This window comes from Triticum dicoccoides, chromosome 2B (assembly GCF_002162155.2).
Source record: "Triticum dicoccoides isolate Atlit2015 ecotype Zavitan chromosome 2B, WEW_v2.0, whole genome shotgun sequence".
In the NCBI taxonomy this organism is placed as follows: domain Eukaryota; kingdom Viridiplantae; phylum Streptophyta; class Magnoliopsida; order Poales; family Poaceae; genus Triticum; species Triticum dicoccoides.
In genome coordinates, this window is record NC_041383.1 from 63,903,007 (window position 1) to 63,911,017 (window position 8,011).

An 8,011-nucleotide genomic window follows, 5' to 3' on the forward strand; every position below is an offset into this window, starting at 1 on the left:
CATCTTAATCATTTGAGCCAATAAAATTCACCCTTTTGTCAAAAAAAAACATAACCACATGATAAACACCACTATAAAGGAAATAGCAGATCACTTGCTTTTACCATTGGAAATATTAGGCATTGGTTAGTTTGTTAAATTGGTTGCTTCAGAAGATAAGTTGCTATATTATGTGGCAATTGTGAAAATGCTGAAGAGCACAGCCTCCATGGATATCGAATTTGAAATGATCAAAACGTTTCAAAAAAATTGAAGAAAATACACTTATACTGAGTACATAATTTACTAGTGTGTAAATTCTCAGGACGAAATACTATAAAATGAGTGCTACAAACAAAAATGTGGCTTTTTAGTACATGCAACATGGCTACTCTCCAACGAGAAGTTGACAGTTAAATGCATGAAGTTTGTATTGCTTGATCTCGGGATTAGAACGACACAATCGAGTAAGCATCAAATAGTTTGCTTCAAGGAAGATGATAACCATTCCTTGACCAATCCAGCTCTCATTACTTGTCAAAGCAATCTTCAGGATGACTGAATCTCTATCGATGAGCACACGCCCGAAGTTTGAAAGAGCACAATAGACTTGTTTAAAAGGCACTAGGGAATTAAAAACACAGAACTACAGTGCCGTGACATGTTGGAACCTATAGGGGATATAACCACAAGAATTCCACCGAACACTGCAGAGGATGCAGCAGTGTTCACTAGTTTACATTTACATAGTAAAAGATGAAGCCACTCGCCCTACTAGCGGCCATGGCCACGTCTCCTTTTTTACGTCCATAAACAGTGCGCTAGCGATGAGGGAAGCAACAGTGCGCGCGCGCCACAGCGAGCGAGCGAAGGGAAAAAGGGAAAACGAGCCCGCGTAGCCCGTGTCCCGCCTTAGTCGCCTCCTCCCTCCCCCTCCTCCCACCTCAAGAACCCTAGCCGCCGACTCCGACTCCTCCTTCCACCTCAGCCGCCCCCCGCGCGCATCCGTCCGCCCCGGATGCGGAGGCGAGCTTCCCGGCGACGGCAGCGGCGCTGGATTCGATCTGCAGGCATCTGCTCCATCCCGTTCTTCTCCAGCCGAACAGGGGCCGTTCTTCTCCAGCCGAACAGGGGCGAGTCCGCGGGGCGCCGCCGGATGGGGAAGGAAATGGAGCCCAGGGAGAGGGTCACCAGGAGGGAGCGCCGCCGGCTCGTTGTCGTTCACACCGTGCTGGAGTAGAGATGCCTCTCTGCAACCCTCACGCCCGCAGGTTCCTCCTTCCTTCCTGCCGCTCCCTCTTTTTATTATTGAACCTGTAACAGCAATGCCCCTCTACCTTTCCCCCCTGCCCTCACTCACGTTTCCTCCCCTTGTTTCGTGGATGAAGCTGTTGGTTGCAGGGCCATTGCGAGGAGCAGAAGGTAGAGGTCGCGAGCTGGCCGGAGCAGCAGGGGAAAGGATCCGGCGGCCTCTGCCTCCCCGTTGCACACTCTTCCTGCTTTATTTTCAGTTTTTACATGTTTTTTTTATCACTTGTGTCAGGGAGGTGAGAGGTTGGGCATTTTAGCAATGGCAGCCATGGTTTCAGCGAAGGATGCCCATGCCTTATGGCTATGACAACAGCATCATCACAAGGATAGACCATAGCACGACACAGGTGCATCTCAGCTCCTTATTGCTGAGTATCATATCATCTCGAGTTCTTGATGCCTTTGTTTATGTTATTTAATCTTGAGAATTTTTGTGCCTTAGTGTGTGTTCTGCTCTAGGTTGTGAAAGCCGAGTGGTTGATGCACTGCTTCTTTGTACAACTTGTGTAAATGTTTTATTTGACATATATCCCATTAAGCAAATAAAAGTTAGTTTAGATGTAGTGAAAAACAGAAGTTTAGTTGCCGCCTCAGCTCCTTATTGGTGACTGGTGAGCATTGTCTCAGTTTTTTAATGTCACTGGTTATCATATTTAGTCTTGAGAATTATTGTGTGTGTGTTCTTCTGTTGGCTGTGCAAGACAAGTGGTTGATGCATTTTACCAAAGAAACTGAACGGTTCGTGTTTCCCCTCTCTTTCTCCTACAGATACCTGATACCTCTACTTGTTCTAGGATTTTTGAAGTTAATTGGTCATGTGTGCCGAATTGATAAGATCAACTAAAAAAGGCGGTTATTTACTTATTTCTATGCCTATAAGTTCTTTTGTTGGTAGAAGAATTTGTAGGGAAGGAAGAAAGACAAATTATGTGAGTGCTAAGTTTGGATTTGCAGCGAGCAAATGGAGCATGCCAATGCATACTATAGCAACCACATACATCAGTTTGCTGTTGGATTTTGAATTACTTTAGAGTTACCGAATAACCAAACAGTAAAACATGCAAGAAACGCTTCTATTTGTTTTGATCCTACAGGAGCCTCTGTAGCCTGCTCCTGAGCCCAAATCCCATGACCATGCCCCCACATCCTGGTCGTCAAATGAAGGAGTCTGCTTGCTAAAAAGTGTGTTTTCTTAATCAGCATATATGGCCTCTTCGCACATGTCCTTTCTTCGTATTTAGGAGGCCCTCAACCTTTAGTTTTCTGATAGATATGAAATTTTAATTTGATAGTCCCAACGACAGTGGGTGCCCATGGAATTATCTATTATTTATTGTCAATCTGACATACTTTTATCACCATCTATCATGTTTTAAGCTTTATTAATGGATGATTTGTGCCATATTTTTTTGTTCTTCATTTTCATGTGGAAGTATTTGATATATATTGGGTATGGATGATTTACTCGTAGAATGTCCCAGAATTTGTGAATCTCAGTGTACAAGAATCAACACGGATGCTGAAACATTGATTTTTGCTGAAGGTAATTATTTTTAACCCGTTCCCAAGCAGTTTCCTCATGTTTGCTTCTAAAACGTTACTTACCAAGGCTTATGTGATTCATGGAGTTTACTTGCAAGGATAACATTATCAGTTTAACTTTTGTAAAGAAGCAGACAAGCAGTGCACTCGCCCAACATTAAAACAATGAGACATGTCATAATTTCGAAAATGGTTCCATAATGGGCATTCTTTTCTTTTACTTATTTTTCAGCGACAAAGATTTAATTGTAGTAACATGTGTTTATGCTCTACAGTCCGGCGCCTAACCAGGCCTGCAGTTCTTTTGGTTTTCTTTCTTGATCTGTTGTTTCCTTTGGTGATGCTTATTCTTCATATAAACAGGCCCACAGTTCAAATGATTAGAAATGTTTCTTTTGTTGTAGCAGTTCTTTTTTCATCGTCAAGTTTCTTTAGTTAGTCTCCTTTGTGGTTATTTTTCCTTTACAATGTGCTACTTGCTTCTTGCCAATGGACCTCCCATTGCTCGTGTCCTATCAGTAGCACCATGCTTCCCTATCGCCCTATTTATCAGAAGCTCGGTACAACCGGTAGCGAGGCGCCTCCCCATCATATTTTTCATCAAAAGCTTTCTTTCTGTGTGACGCCTTTGATGTTTCTTTCCTCTGGCCTACCCAAGAGGAAGTGTATGAACTTCTCTTTCACTTCTAGGTTCTTCTGGTTTACCCAGGTGCCATTCGGGGATGGCCAATACTAATCTATTATTATGGTATTGCCTCTGCATTTTTTAGATAATGATTTCTTACTGGTTGTCATAATTCACTACATATGGTCCGACATCCTCGACAGAAATAACCCAATTTTGTTATACGCTTGATGTCACATGTCCAGGAATAAACAAAAGGCCGCTTCCATTTCTTAAAACAATCTTCAGGAATACACTGTACAATTAGTAGCATCAGCGGCAGTGTCACTTTCATCTGACAAAATGCCCAAAGACGCCACCACAGAAGGTAATATGTACCTCAATTTCCTTTAGTTCCACATGTGCATGGTGATTGATCTGTTCATTTTGTGTTCTTAGGATGGTCATCAGGAGCCTGAAATTGTAGCTGGGCCTCAACCGGTCAGACATGGAGCTCCAGCAAGCATGTGTGCCTACCCTCCTTGCCCATGAGTTCCTGCAACAACAGCAGATCGTGTGTGTGGGGTACCAGCCAGATAAATACTACACAAATCATGTTCATGGTATGTTCCCAATCTTGATTTACAGACCGTGTACTGTAGTTAGTTCAGGTGATTATCAATTGATCTAAAACCAACCTCTGTACATGCATATCTCTGAGTTGAGAAGAATGCACATAGCAACTTAAGCACCATTGATGAGAACATAATACTATTTCGATGATTGTCTTGTTCGTGTGCTTGTCTGAATAAAGCGCATATTCATGTGCTTGTCTGAATAAAGCGCATATGTTACAGAAGAATTGAAACATGTAACTTCGAAATCAGAGAGCAGGCTGCCGTTGGTTAATTCCGTTAATAGTAGATGTCATAGTATTATCTTTAGTTCAGGTAAAAGAAATAAAATGCAGGAAAACAAACACCAACCTGCATGTGTTCCTGAGAGAGTGTATTTTCTCCATACCTCACCATTCTTGATACATATGGTCATCTCTGTTCTGGACAGCAGACTTGACTACCTCTCTTCAGGGCACAAAAATGAAATTGTGCCATGAATATATTTTCCTTGCATGCTTGTCTAAATAAAGTGTGCAATACACATGGCATAGTCGCATAGATATACAAATCCCTTATTCCAGTGAGCGAAACTGAAGCTTGCTGCTTGTGTAAGACCAGTCATAAACATTTCTGTGATTGTAGCTGATTCCCGTCAGTGAAACTTTGCCATGACCATTGTTTATTCAGTGAAATAGCTGATTCCAATCATCCATCAACTAGATTTGTGATAATCACAACAACAAGCTCATATCTTACAAATCGCCTGATTGGTGATTATCCTTTTTATATGATGTTTTTCATTTGCAAGGGCTGAGTTTTTTTTTCTTTCAAGTTTCTCTCTCTTACTCTATTTCACTAAACATATTTCTCCTCTCATTCCATCATTCCGTCTGTCGGTTACCATGATGAGTGATTATATGCAATCATCCGACAATAATTAGTATAGATAGTTAGTTATGCCAGGCTGCTACATTTCTATCTCCTTTTTGCCAATATGAAATATGATGCATATTAATATTTAGACCCAGTCTCGTCGTCCGCTACAGCATCACCCTTCTTTTCCGCCGCGCTAACTTTTTTGCACCCCAGGCCTAGCAGGCGATAACGGCACCACGAGGATTCGCTTCCGTGAGGAGGACCCCACCCGTATGATGGCCACCGGAAGGTCACACACTTCTTTGGCTCGCTCAGACCGGCTCCATTGACGGCTTTTCTAAGGTATCTTCTTGTGCAGCTTCACACTTGCTTGTGTGTCTTGCAAAAAAGTAAGCTACTTGGTACCTCTCTACTCTGCTTTAGCAGGCGTTTGCAGAGGAAGCCAAGGGATACATGATGCAGGTAATTTACTAATGATCCATATTGTTGGAATAATTTTGTTGCAAATATTTTCGTTGGTTGTCCTTTTATTTTATTTATAATCTTGCCTCGATCATGTATTCCATTGTGCTTCACTGAAAAGGTGTTCTGCATATGTGCACTTGCTTGAGAATGGAATAATCTCACGAATTCTATTGAAAACAGAACTTACTTATTTCAGTATGCTTAATGTTTGGTTTTAGTAATTATGTCTGCTTTAGCAGCCAGGAGCATCCCCTCCCATTTCTGACTTTGAACCATGTGCCCTGTTTAAACCAGCGTGGTTCGATGACCTTATGCAATTATTTGGTAGAAAGAATGTGCTGATAAAGTATTTTTATTTTTACTTTGGTATGTTTAGTTCTGAGGTATTGATACTCCTGTCAATCTGCTCTAATCTGGTTCGCCGATATCATGAAGGAATTAGACCATCCTATATCTTTGTTTCTGATTTTGGTTGGATACCTGCTTAGATGGGTGAACTTTTAACCCATCTTTTATTGCTTGCAGGTGTATTTTTTGGGTCCTCTTGGCGTGTTGAACAAAAATTGGCGTTCAGCACTACTATTTAAAGATGGTTTGATCAGTACTAGGGAAAACCCATAGATGGAAGGAAATTATTGTAGGTGAGAGCATGGTACCCCGTCTCTTCCTATTTTGTTCCTTTCTTATAGTATTACTTTGAGGCATTATTTATAGCAAAAGAATCAGATTGAACATTTAATATCCTATTCCTTATCATGCTACACAGAGGCCCTTAGGTTTGCATTCGGGTGCTAATTGTTCAATAAACATCATGCATTAGTTAGTTATAATCCTTTATCTTTTTCACAAACATGATGATTATGTTTAGTAGGATTGTCCGTTTCATATCCTAGAGATGTATCATTGTAAAGTAAGGTTTAAGGAGATCTAATCCTGGGCATACCTATGTAAGAGCATGTTTTGTATTAGAATGCTACATGGTGGTGTTTCTAAGAAAGTAAATTTGGTTGTGATCTTCAAATGGTCTGAAATTTAGTTAAGGGATGACAAAGCATGAATGTGGCCACATTTTGGTGGAGAAGGAGGGATATAGTCTTTATAATTTAATCTTAGCCTTACACTTCTGTGATTCGTTGACGAAATGTATCTCGATGTAGTTTTGGCTGTATTGGGACTGGGATTTAAGCTTCTTTCCATTCTGAGACGCATACATAAATATTGTGTGCTATATGGGCTGGAAAAATATTGTTGAAATTTAAACTCGGATCGTATGGGACTCCTAGAGAAGCGGCTGGGTCATATCTATGTTTGGGACTAATTATCAAATGAATAATATTATTTCATGCGTATATATTTTTGAGGCTGTATAATTCCTCTTTTTTGATTGCTTATAGCCTGTTCTTTTTTGATTGTTTGTTTAGGTATCTAAGAATGTTGATGATTACACTCGGAGCAAGCCTTGTCGCGGTGCTGCAAGTGTTGCCCCCCTCCTCCCCAAGGGCAAGGTGAAGGAAGGTGCCTGTGTGGTTCTTCTGCAGCTCGCAGCGAGGATTGTTGTGTCCAACCTGCACAAGAATGCCGAGAAGTCCTTCTTGGAGACGTAAGCCACGGTGCATGTTTCTGCCATGATTTCCTCCAGTTGGATTTCGTGGATTTAGGTGTTGAAAAATTATGGGATGTGGATGTAGGATTAAGGACATGTACCTGCACTACAACGAGAGATCTAGGCTGCTTCTTTGTGGCTTCTAAACTTGAAATGTTTGTTTGGAAGTTAGTTTAGTTTTTTTTGTGAATTCACAGCTTCTCACATGTACCATCCTCTTAGACCTTTAGATTTCCAAAGAAACTAAATGAAGATATGATGGTATGGTCTCAATAGTACAACTTAAAACCTTCCATGTTTTATATTTTCTCTGAAATTTCCTCTTGAAAAATCATGTATCTATGTTAGATCCTGTGAGAAAAGGTGGCTTCCAAGCAGAGGATGCGGGAGTGTTGGCCACATTTGGTTTTCGACTTGGGTGTCTAAATATTCTCACAATACTTGGCTCCCTCTCGGCCTTTGCGCCATTGGCGCAACGAGTCATCTAGTTATTGCTAAATGATCAAGTTATGCATGCTCACTGCGACTGTTCTGAAAATTCTGTTTTCATCCCGTACCATTAACTTGACCTCCAATTCCAATTGGATATCATGATATCAGCATTTCACAAGTTTCTCGACTTCAAGAGAGCTTTGCAAGAAAATAAAAGGAAAAAAGATACAACTACGACTCAACCAGTTTCCATTTTTGGTCACATCGCTATCAACTAAAAGATGTTCAACCTTCCCTTCACCTTTTCATCTAAATCTCTGCACCACTCTTGCTATTGTAAACTTCTCTCGCATGTACCAAGTCATATAACTACTCCAAATAAAAAGATCAGAAAATTTGACCCAGCCAGTTCTAGCACTTTAGTTTTTTGTTTGAGAAAACTTCCTATCCATTTATCTTCAATCATGGCAGTACCAACAAATACCCGAAACAATAAAGAAATACATCCAGATCCGTAGACCACATAGCGATGACTACAGTGGCGGAGCTTCAAGGAGGCCAACTTGGGCCATTTTGCCCCCC

The 8,011-nt window shown here is 41.1% G+C and overlaps 1 long non-coding RNA gene across 10 annotated transcripts; it reads left to right on the forward strand.

The window, feature by feature from the left end:
- The first annotated feature begins 859 nt into the window (after positions 1-859).
- On the forward strand, positions 860-7,299 carry LOC119362164. Of its 10 annotated transcripts, none has more exons than XR_005173158.1 (9): positions 860-1,250; positions 1,368-1,637; positions 2,724-2,833; positions 3,523-3,580; positions 3,703-3,824; positions 3,896-4,059; positions 5,143-5,391; positions 5,920-6,035; positions 6,816-7,299. It is a non-coding gene; the product is annotated as an uncharacterized LOC119362164 (long non-coding RNA). The 10 variants fall into 10 exon arrangements; XR_005173159.1 differs by having other exon boundaries at positions 862-1,250; positions 2,772-2,833; XR_005173154.1 differs by having other exon boundaries at positions 864-1,250; positions 2,762-2,833.
- The last annotated feature ends 712 nt before the right edge of the window (positions 7,300-8,011 follow it).